The following is an 11,436-nucleotide window of genomic DNA, read 5'->3' on the forward strand; positions in this document are numbered from 1 at the left end:
GAATGTATCAAATAATGTGCATACATAGGAACACACCCTAAGATCTAGTGCAGACCAAATGGTGGTCCTCACATAAATGCACCAAGAGTTCTTAGGGCTACCACCATAATGTTATGTGGTGCTCACACAGCCATTGTATTGAAAAACTGAGTGGCAGTGAGAACATAAAAATGAATAGTCTATGTTACCCCATAGGACCCCCCATAGGTTCCACGTCCTTTTCCTTTGCTTTATTGAAAATATTGTTGAAGAGGGTTACTATCTTCATGACCTGTTTGTAGACATCACAGAGATTTATGGTTGTCAACTAGAGGAAATAGACTGAGTCCATCTGAAGAAGGCCAGACTGTCACAGAAATGACTTCCTACAGCTACAGAAGGTGGTTCTTACAATATTTTCATGAAAAGAATGGATAGACGCTCATCAAATTGCACACATCCAATCTCTTTATTTTTCACAATGTTGTTTTGAAATGTTTCCTAACATATCCCAGGGGCATTTTGACTTTCTTGTGACAATGATGGTATGACTGATCCTGTTTGATAATATTTCTGTGACAGTCAACCCATGAGGTCTCTCAATTATCCACTGAAATGAAGATCCAAGGATATTTTGCTGGAGAAGGTGATAAACTTGCACGTTGTTAGGCAGCGTAAGTCACGCTGAACTCAGTGGCATCTCAGCAGCCTGTGTACAAGACTGAAAGCAAGACTAAGAGAAATTCATTTCTTTGTATATTCTGAAATAGTACAATAGAAACAAAACCATAGACCTCATCAGCTCTTTTTAAATTGCCAAAATAGTTGGGAATCAGATGCTGTCTAATCTAGTTGCTATTCTGCATAAATATTTCAAAAACAGAATTAAAACCAGCATTATAATTTTATACTTAAATGTGCCTAAAGATTGATAGCTGCAAAACATGGTATTATAAAATGTGACCGTCTGTAAAAATGATAACTGTTAGATGCAGGCAAACAAGTGAAAATATTGATACTTTAAAAATATATAGCAGGTATCCTTGTATTCAGTAATGGAGTTGAATATTGCAGTGTAATAGGAGCTGCAATAATTTGCTGTCAATGATACGTGTGAGTTAGTATTGCAGCAGGCAATATTGTAATATAGAAATGTGATGGAAGTAATAAGAAAATAATTGTTGGTAGATAGTGATAGCTTTAACATAGTTAAACACACAATGAATATTTGGGCTACATGAGTTAGGTGGGCAAAATCTATTGTGCTGTTGCAAAACATATTTAAATTCCCAGTAGATATATTTATTAATCAAAGGGCCTGCTTCCCATCCTAATGAAGATAAAATTCATCTTGACAACAGCAGCAGCAAAATGTAATCCCAAAAGATTCTATTGCTGAAAAATAATAATTCATCTTAAGCAATTGGTGTCTACTACATGCCAAAAATGAGAAGTAAACAGATATAATATAGAAACAAAAAGTAATGTTTATATAGATATAGCTTAGTCAGACATCTTCTTGACAGTGCTGTATCCTTAATATTTTTTTCATCCTCCTGATTCATTTGTGCTCTTGTTAGGTGCTACTACTATAAACATATGGATTGAACTATAGAGCAGCATGGAGTTGATTCACCAGCTTAGAAAAATAAACCAGAACTCGAAACTGTGGTTCTTGTGGTTCCTTTCCTTGTGCAATTAATTATTATAGCTCATTTGACACACAATATTATTTGGAAATAATTCCTAATTGTTCAGTGAGAGAGATTCTTGCCCACCTTTGTATCCGTTCAGTTGTTGTGTGCTTTTGTGGTGTCACGGGTAGTCTGTAGCCAACGGCAACCTGTGGGAATGGCATCATCATAATTTCCTCAGGCCTCACAATGGCAAGTGCACCTCAGCAGTGATGTGTCTGTGTGCTTGTTTATAATTAAATATTATACCAGCCTTCATTTGTGGTGATACCTGGGAAGGGCACACCATAAAACTGTTGCAGGGGACGTTTTTCAGGATACAGATTGTATCCCCCTTCAGGGAAGCCCCCAAGAGCTGCATGATAGTGGTAGGTGGGGAGCAGAGGCAGAGGGGAGGGGAGGAAAAAATGTGACTCTTTTCTTTGTACAGAGGGCACCATTCCAGCTACACAAAAGCAAATCTTTCTAAACCCACTTTCCATCTTTCAATCCACTTAAACAAGAAGAATTATCAAAGTTCAAGGAAACTTTCCAACTAGGCAAAAGCACTTGAGGGTGTTTTTTTACAGCTGGTGAGGGGGATGACATGGACAACATCTGGTGGATCTCAAATGATTTGTGGACTGGAAGTTTCCCATCCCTTTCATCAAATTCAGGGGTTATATCCAACATTAGTTGTATTTAGTAGCATAAATCCATTTAGTAGCATAAATCCATTTATTTCTGTTAAATAGTGGGTAGACATAGCAGACAATGCAGCGATTTCTCCAAAGCAGCTCTTTATTTGTAAGCTGGAACAGAACTGAACTGAAGGGTTCAGTCAGCCTGCTTATATAGAGCTCTAGCACAACGTCACTGTAACAATTTTCTAAAACTATCCAATCACTGAATGTCACTTTCGATCCCTTATTTGCATAACTATCTACAGTATCCCCCTGCTGGCACAGGGTGAGAACTTCAGTGGGTCTGCTCCGAGTATTTTGATATCATTCCAATTATTAAAAACACCAGCACACAAAGACACAAAAAAATCTAAGCAGAGGATAAGGCTATAATACTACTTTCACATTTTTAAAAAAATAACCCCTCCCCTCGTTGTTAGAATTTACCTGGATGCTGAGGATCTCCGCTCCTTCTCTCTTTAATAAAACTAATCATAAAAGGTCTTCCTGAATAGAAATGCTTTCAAGACACATTTAAAAAGTCAAAGAGAGGGGGCTTACTGGATTTCCCCTGCCTGGGAAGTAGTTCTACAAGCCATGCAACCCTGCACCAAAGGTTGTGTTATGGTGCTCACCAAATGGGTCTGATCTAAAGTAAGGTTGGGTATGATTGTATATCTTTTTAAAATAGATAAGTTCATGTGGATGATGTGGGTCTTTAGGTGCTGCATGCTTAACAAGTTTGATTTTTACACATGTGCATTGCCCGTGCATGTACAATTTGTACGTACATAGACTTAGTTCACAAGTGAACTAAGAAGAGCAGGATCTCTTGCCATGATCCCAATCTCCCTTCCTCCATGAACACATGTCCAGTTACCACACGTTATCTTATGAGCGCAAACATATCTCTTAACCTCAAGAATTAGCTTCAAATGATTAGCCCAGTCTTAAAATGTCATATTTTATAATTAGTTCAACCAACAATTGAACTAAATTAGATCACTAGTTTATGTTAACAATTGTTCAAGGCATATTTCACACGGCAGCTAGTTATTCCAAGATAAATTCTCAGGGGTAGGGACTATTGTTTCAATAAAAAATATGGCACATGGCTTGTATTAATACAGTCATTGCCAATCAGACCTCTGGAGCGGGGAGGTCAACAAGGAAATCAGCCGGTGCCTAGCAAAGTGGCACATTCCTCTGACAAGGCTTGATTCCAGACATGCCCACCAGACATGTAAAAATGTACCTACGATATTTCTCCATGTTGCCCCCAACATTGAGAAGCAACTTTCTTCAGAATTAATATAACAATAAACTTCAAGCTCTTTACATTTTGCACCTGACAATGTTGTACCAAGCCAAATGTTTTGTAAAAGTTTGTTTTTAATGAAAACTTAAGTTTTGTGTGTGTTTTTATTTCCATGAGCATATATTATTTTGGTGTCACAAGGCAGCCCAATGCAGCTTGTCTCAACTCCCAGAACAGAGATAGGTTCTTCAAAGCCAGTTAGCAAGTTGTTCCCAAATCTTCAAATCTTCCTATTTTAGAGAGGGCACATGTCAATTCTTCATTAACATTTTCATTTTCATTATATTAATATAACCTAAAGAGGAATTCCCCCCTGCCCAAAATGTGATAATCAGTTTGGATCTCATCTTCAGATGGAAGGTTTGTGTTAACTTTGCTTTTGCCACTTCACATGCAAATTGTAACCTTAAGACAGTGAACATGGCAAAAAGAAACAATTAAATAGTACTGGTGTTTAAAGAAATGGAGGTGGGGGAGTAGGGAAGACATCTTCTTACTGGCTTTGGAAATACCGATAACTTCCTAAGCAGGACTGTTAGTAGCAGTCGTACTTTTTTTATATAGCTACTACTATTATTAGTGATAATGATATTCATTATGTCTACTTTGCTCTCCTGCCTAGCTACAGTGGCGTTTTTTTTCAAAATTCAACTATTTTTTTAGGGAAATATTTAACAGCCTGTTTAATAGACGCTATATTAGAATGTTCTGTCACACATCTGGGTGATGTATGTTTTATCAGTATAATGAGAATATGATTCCTTCATAGGTCTTTACTAAGAAGTGAGGAGGAGATGACAGGGCATTCTTGGACGCTGATAAGAAGGATTTCTGGGTGCATACATATGTATAAGTGGTTTGGTGTGGCAACACACCATTAGAGTATGCCATTCTGAAACAAAGATACCTCTATTACATTTATGTGATAAATATCTGCCTGGCTGGCTCAAACTATCAAAGGATTTGATTAAGGGATTGATTTGAATACAAACAGCATAATTGACCCTGGAGAAAAGATGAACTGATATGGACAACAAAGCTTTGTGAATAGGCTTGTAAGATTAGGAGGTATCTTGGGAAATGTCAGCCGTCATGATCTATTCTGTACTCATATCTTGGCTGGAACAAGGAATTTATTTTTATTATGCCTTTGATGAAGCATTTTCTGACCAGGAAACTTAACCATTGATGGAATGTAGAAATTGAGGGGTATAAGCTGTTCAAAAGGAATAGACCAGTTGTTCCCAATCAGGGGTCCAGAATATCATGATCTTTATCTGCTATACCACAATGTTGAAAACCAGATATACCTAAAATCCTTTGCTTATTCGGGGCTACCCCACATTTTCTTTTAAAAAAATGCTTTGCAGAAGTAACTCCCATAGGGTTATCAAAATTTTCAAAAGGAGGGGGTCCATGGATTGGCTTTTAATAAATAGGGGGTCCTCAGTAATTAGCTAATTGGAAACCACTAGAATAGACCAAACAGGAAGAGGGGAGGAGTAGCATTATATATAAAGGCATGTACACTTTTGAAGAGATCCATGACTTGTGACATGGAAAGCAGATTGAGAGTATATGGGTAAACATTGTAGAAGAGGGAAACAAAACTGACTTTTAATGTGAGTGTCTGCTATAGATCTATAAATCAGACTGAAGACTTGGATGATGCCTTCCTACAGCAGATTACCAAACATTCAGAAATGAGAGACAGAGTAGTCACGGGAGACTTCAACCACCCCATTATCTTTTGGAACTGAAACTCTGCCAAGACTGTAAAGTCCAACAGATGTGCACAGGAGGGCAACCAAGATTATCAAGAGTTTGGAAACCAAGCCTTATGAGGAACAGTTGTAGGAGTTGGGTATGTTTAGCCTGGAAAAAGAAGAGACTGAGAAGAGATAACATAGCCACCTTCAAATATCTAAAGGGCTGTCACATGGAAGATGGAGCAAGCATAATAATAATAATAATAATAATAATAATAATAATAATAATAATAATTTTATTTGCATCCCGCCCTCCCCGGCCAAAGCTGGGTTCAGAGCAGCTAACAACAGGTAAAAATAGCATAGTGTACATAAAATCACACCATCAGTTAATTAAAATACATTCTAGAATCAATTTGAAGACTGGCGTGCTCTGATCCATGGGGTCACAAAGAGCCAGACACGACTAAATGACTAACAACAACAAGAATCAATTCAGAATCAAATTAATGGCAACCATTGGGTTAGAGTTCTTTGAAGATTAAAGAAGGATAGAGGGGGGTCAGACTGTGCCTTGGCCAAAGGCATGGTGGAACAGCTCTGTCTTGCAGGGAAAATGTCAAGTCCCGCAGGGCCCTAGTCTCTTGTGAAAGAGCATTCCACCAGATTAGAGCCACGGCTGAAAAAGCCCTGAATCTGGTCGAGGCCAGTCTAACCTCCCTGTGGCCCGGGATCTCCAAGATGTTTTTATTTGAAGACTGCAAGGGACATAATAGGAGAGGCAGTCCCGTAGGTACAAGGGTCCTAGGCAGAATAGGGCTTTAAAGGTTAAAACCAGTACCTTAAACCTGATCGTGTACTCCACCGGGAGCCAGTGCAGCTGGTATAGCACTGGGTGAATGTGATCCTGTGGCGAGGACCCCGTAAGGAGTCTTGCTGTGCCATTCTGCACCCGCTGGAGTTTCTGGTCAGTCAATGTAACATAGAGCGAGTTACAATAATCAAGCCTGGAGGTGACCGTCACATGGATCACAGTGGCTAGGTCAGGACGAGAGAGGTAAGGAGCCAACTCCTTAGCTTGGCGGAGTTAAAAAAAATCCGCCTTTGTTATAGCTGCAACCTGCACCTCCATAAAAAGGAAGGTGTCAAAGATTACACCCAAACTCTTAATGGGCGGCGCTGGCACTAACTGCGCCCCACAAGAGATGGGAGTTGGCCACCCAATCCCATGTCATCCCAACCCAGCCAAATGACCTCTGTCTTCGAAGGATTTAACTTCAACCAGCTCCCACGTAACCATTCAACCACAGCTTCCAAACATCTGATCAGTGTATCTGGAGCCAAGTAAGGATGGCCGCCCACCAACAGATAGAGTTGGGTGTCATCAGCATACTGATGGCAACCCAAACCAAAGCTCCGGACAAGCTGGGTGAGGGGGCACATAAAGATGTTGAAAAGCATCAGGGAGAGTATTGTGTCCTGTGGCACTCCACACACCATGGAGTGGCACAACGACAGTTCCCCCCTCAAGCGCCACCTTCTGTACCCGACCAGAGAGAAACAAGCGCAGCCATTGAAGGACTGTGCCCTGGATCCCCACGTTGGCGAGTTGGTGATCCAGAAGTTTGTGATCGACCATGTCAAAGGCTGCTGACAGGTCTAAAAGAATCAGGAGCCCCAACCTGCCTCGATCCAGCTGCCTGCAGAGATTGTCTGTTAGAGCGAACAGAGGCATCTTGGTCCCATGACCAGAGCGGAAGCCGGACTGGAAGGGATCCAGAGCCGATGTTTCATCCAGAAATCCACCAAGTTGTTCAGCAACTGCTCTCTCAATCACCTTACCCAGGAACATTAACCAATGGATTCAAGTCAGATAAAATGGAGAGTCTGACTATCAGGAAGAATTTTCTGACAATAAGAGCTGCTCTTATTGAGAGACTTATTGGAGGCTTTTAAGCAGAGATTGAATGGTCACCTGTAATGAATGCCTTAGCTGAGATTCCTGCATAGAAGGGGTTTGGACTAGATGACCCCCAGAGTAGCTTTCAACTCTAAAATACTCGGAGGCTATGATTTTCCCCATCTGCTCCTTGTTTTCCACAGGTTACAAGAAAGCTGTGACAATAATCTCAACTTACATTTATACATATGATTCATTCTCACTGTTAATATTCTTGAATGTTTTCCTGTGCTGGTTTCAGAATAACTTTGTCTTTGCAAGACAGAGACAAATAGTAGATGTTCATAGAATCATAATATTGTAGAATTGTAGAATTGGAAGGGGCCCCAAGTGTCATCTATGCAGGTATCTCAACTAAAGCTTTCATGACAGATTGCTATCTAACCTCTGCTTAAAGGTAAAGGTAAAGGTACCCCTGCCCGTACGGGCCAGTCTTGACAGACTCTGGGGTTGTGCGTGTTGGTTTCTGCTTCCTTCACTGAGCAGCGAAGTGCTTGTCACAAGACAATGTTTACATTCCACAGTCAAATGCTGTTGGGTTTTCTCACGGGAAAGGAGACTGGATGTGACGTACACTGGTTTCCTGTTTTTCACTGTTCTTTGCAGTTCAGTGTGATTCTCTCCGTGCTTTACAGGAGAGAGGATGCCTTTCTCTGCTCCGGCAGAGGGAAAATGTTTTTCTGTAAATTACCAGCTTTGAAGTGTAAATAAAGTAATATAGAGCATGTTGGCACGTACTTTTCATCATTCCGCTGTGCACTGGACACTGCTTATCTCCAACATTTGGTTCCGGGCCCAGAAAAACGCAGTGTTTTGAGAATGGACTCCAGAAGTCGGGCTCCTGGCAAAGGAACAAAGGAGCAAAGAATTGGAGTGCCGGCAAAGGATCGGAATGCAGAGGGCCGGATCGGACGATATCTCTGCGCGTCAAGATGATTTGATGAGGTATGTGCTACAGCTCCGGGCAGCCTGCCAGCTTCTAATTAATGGCTTTATGGCTGGACTTTGAACTTTTATAGCCGGTTTTGCCGTGGCACAGGCAAAAGGCTAGAAGGATAAATTTTTCCTATGCTGGGGGAAATCGAAAGTAAAGCAGCTGCAGCAGTGTCGCAGCATGAATTTAAGACAGCAGAGAGAACTTTCACTTTTGAACTTGCCTTTGGAATGCGGTTTGAAGCAGCTGCAGATAAGCAAAGCAGTTAAGCAGAAAGGCACAGGTTCACAGGCAGAGGCTGGAAATCGAAAGTACTTTTGAATTTGCTTTTGGATTGAAGCAGCTGTACACAGACACAGCTTGTATGAAGCAGCCTGATTTAAAGCAGCAGAGATGACGCAGAAGGCTAATGCCATAGTCATGATGGCTAGCTGCAGAAGGCTGGATGAGGCAAGTGGGGAATTTGATGCCAATCAGCCAAATGCTCAACTCAGAGTAGCCTGTGATACTGCCATGATTCAGAATGAAGCAGACCGCCAGGGTGATAGCTGCATGGGCAAGGGGGAGTCTTCACAGACGTCATCCCATAGTGCAGTGGAACCACCAGATGGCGCCAAAGCTTTGAAGGCAGTGAAATGCTACACGTGTGGACGTCTAGGCCATATGAAGAGGGAATGCAGATATCCCAGGGCCAAGACAGAGCAGCGCAGCGAAAGCTCATCGCGTGGAAAAGGCCGAGGCAAAGGCAAAGGTCCGGTGTCCAGGACAACGCAGCACAAGGCAATGGTCTCACGCTTCACTCCAAAGGTTGCAGAGGTCCAGAAGACGTCTAGATCTTTCTTCGTTGTTGATTCGGCTGCAACGCATCACATGTGCAATGATAAGCGACTGTTCGTGTCTTTTACACCGCAGGAAGGTGCGATTCACCAGGCGGATGACCACACAATCCCCAGTAAAGGCTACGGAACTGTTGTTCTTCACAGTTTGGACTTATCGATACAGGATGTGCTTTATGTGCCAGATGCCAAGCATAATCTGCTCAGCGTTGGACAGCTGAATGAGCGGAAAATTGACGTTTCCTTTAAGAACAAAAGGTGCATCATCACAAAGAAAAATGATTATGTATTGCATGCTGAATATGTTGATCGTTTGTATGTTTTGTATTTTGATGATGTTGTGCAGGATGACACTTGTTGCATTGCAGGTTCTAACAAAAGTTTGCATGCAGAATGTATTCACGATTTTCATCGAAAATTTGGTCATTTGCATTTTGAGGCAGTATCTAAAATGCCTGCCTTGGTTGAAGGTATGACTATTAAACCCTGCAGGTACCACATGAAGTGCAAGGCATGCGCAGCAAACAAAGTGAAAATGGCTGCGAAAGGTAAGGTGTCTAGTAGGCAAGCTACAGAACCATACCAGGTTGTTCATGCTGATTTGGTTGGACCACTAGCGCCCTCTTTGGGTGGAAACAGGTACTTCATGGTTCTCATTGATGCATTTTCCAGGTATATTTATGTGTACAATCTCAAGCAGAAATCAGAGGCTTTTCCTGTTGGAGATAAGCAGTGTCCAGTGCACAGCGGAATGATGAAAAGTACGTGCCAACATGCTCTATATTACTTTATTTACACTTCAAAGCTGGTAATTTACAGAAAAAACATCTTCCCTCTGCCGGAGCAGAGAAAGGCATCCTCTCTCCTCTAAAGCACGGAGAGAATCACACTGAACTGCAAAGAACAGTGAAAAACAGGAAACCAGTGTACGTCACATCCAGTCACCTTTCCCGTGAGAAAACCCAACAGCACTTGACTGTGGAATGTAAACATTGTCTTGTGACAAGCACTTCGCTGCTCAGTGAAGGAAGCAGAAACCAACATCCTCCCCCTTTCTGTGAACATCACTGGGCAGCGTGTTCGTACAATATCAGTACAAACCCAACTTCTGCACATAGGTACAGTGTTGATCCCTTGATACAATCTTGGACAATACATCAGCAGGAATTTCATTACCTGGCATATAGGACACCGTTACGAGTCCCTTTTGAATACGTTCCCTAGCATGTTGCAACTTTAATTGCAAGTGCTTCGTGCTTTGCTTACAACCTTCAGAATTCAGCAAAGCCAAACATGCTTTGTTGTCCTGGTAAACCTGGATTGGACATTTGACAGGAATTTTCATGTCTTTGCACAATTGTAACAACCATTCACAATCTTTAAGTGAATAAGACAGTGCATTCAGTTCAGCTTCACAAGTACTTAAGCTAACTGTTGTTTGCTTCTTGCATGACCAATCAAATAGACCCTGATTGTACTTATAGCAAACTCCAGACGTACTTTTCCTGTCTGTAGTGTCACTTCCAAAACTTGCATCTGCAAATATCTCAAGACCACCAGACTTCTGATTGTTAAATCTCAGTCTGTAATGCATAGTGCCTTTCAAATACCGCGCTATGCGTTTCAGAGCTTTCCAATCCTTAACAGTAGGATTGTTGACTTGTCTGCTTAGCAAATTACAGCTAACAGCAATGTCAGGTCTTGAACATCTGGCAATGAAGTTTAGCTTGCCTAGCACACTTCTGTACAGTGTAGTATCAGAAAATGCTTCTCCAGTGTCATCTACCTGATAACCTGTTGTCATCGGTGTGTCTACAGGGTTAGCATCCATCAGGTTTAGTTTGCTTAACACATCAGCAATTTTACGTGACTGGTGTACTAGAATGTTACCATCTTGATCTCTCTCTATTTCCAGAGATAGGTAGTTGTTTACCTCACCAAGATCTTTCATGTCAAAGTGCTCTTTCAATTGAGCTAGGGCATTATTGTACATTGTGACATCCTTCCAAAAGAATAAAAGATCATCAACATAAAACAAACAATACAGTTTCTTTTGCCCCTCCTCTTTGACAAATACACATGGATCAGCTTTCCCTTGCTTAAAACCTAGAGAAAACAATACTTCAGTGAGTTTTGTGTGCCAACACCGTGCACTTTGTTTGAGACCATAAAGGGACTTCTTCAGAGCACAAACAAATCCCTGTTTTACCTGTACGCCATCAGGTGGAAGCATATAAAGTGATTCATCTAGAGATCCGTACAGAAAAGCTGTATTCACATCATGGTGACTAATGTGTAGATTCTCTTCTGCAGCTAGCTTGAGCATAAGCCTAATGCTCTCATA

The 11,436-nt window shown here is 41.3% G+C and overlaps 2 long non-coding RNA genes across 2 annotated transcripts; one reads left to right on the forward strand and one right to left on the reverse strand.

The window, feature by feature from the left end:
* Positions 1 to 424: 424 nt before the first annotated feature.
* On the reverse strand, positions 425 to 1,790 carry LOC310853105. Its single transcript, XR_014568547.1, has 2 exons — positions 1,758 to 1,790; positions 425 to 740 (listed from the first exon to the last, which is right to left on the reverse strand). It is a non-coding gene; the product is annotated as an uncharacterized lncRNA (long non-coding RNA).
* Positions 1,791 to 1,929: 139 nt separating this feature from the next.
* On the forward strand, positions 1,930 to 4,555 carry LOC310851993. Its single transcript, XR_014567940.1, has 2 exons — positions 1,930 to 2,041; positions 4,423 to 4,555. It is a non-coding gene; the product is annotated as an uncharacterized lncRNA (long non-coding RNA).
* The last annotated feature ends 6,881 nt before the right edge of the window (positions 4,556 to 11,436 follow it).

This window comes from Podarcis gaigeae (assembly GCF_964106915.1).
Source record: "Podarcis gaigeae genome assembly, chromosome: 9".
In the NCBI taxonomy this organism is placed as follows: domain Eukaryota; kingdom Metazoa; phylum Chordata; class Lepidosauria; order Squamata; family Lacertidae; genus Podarcis; species Podarcis gaigeae.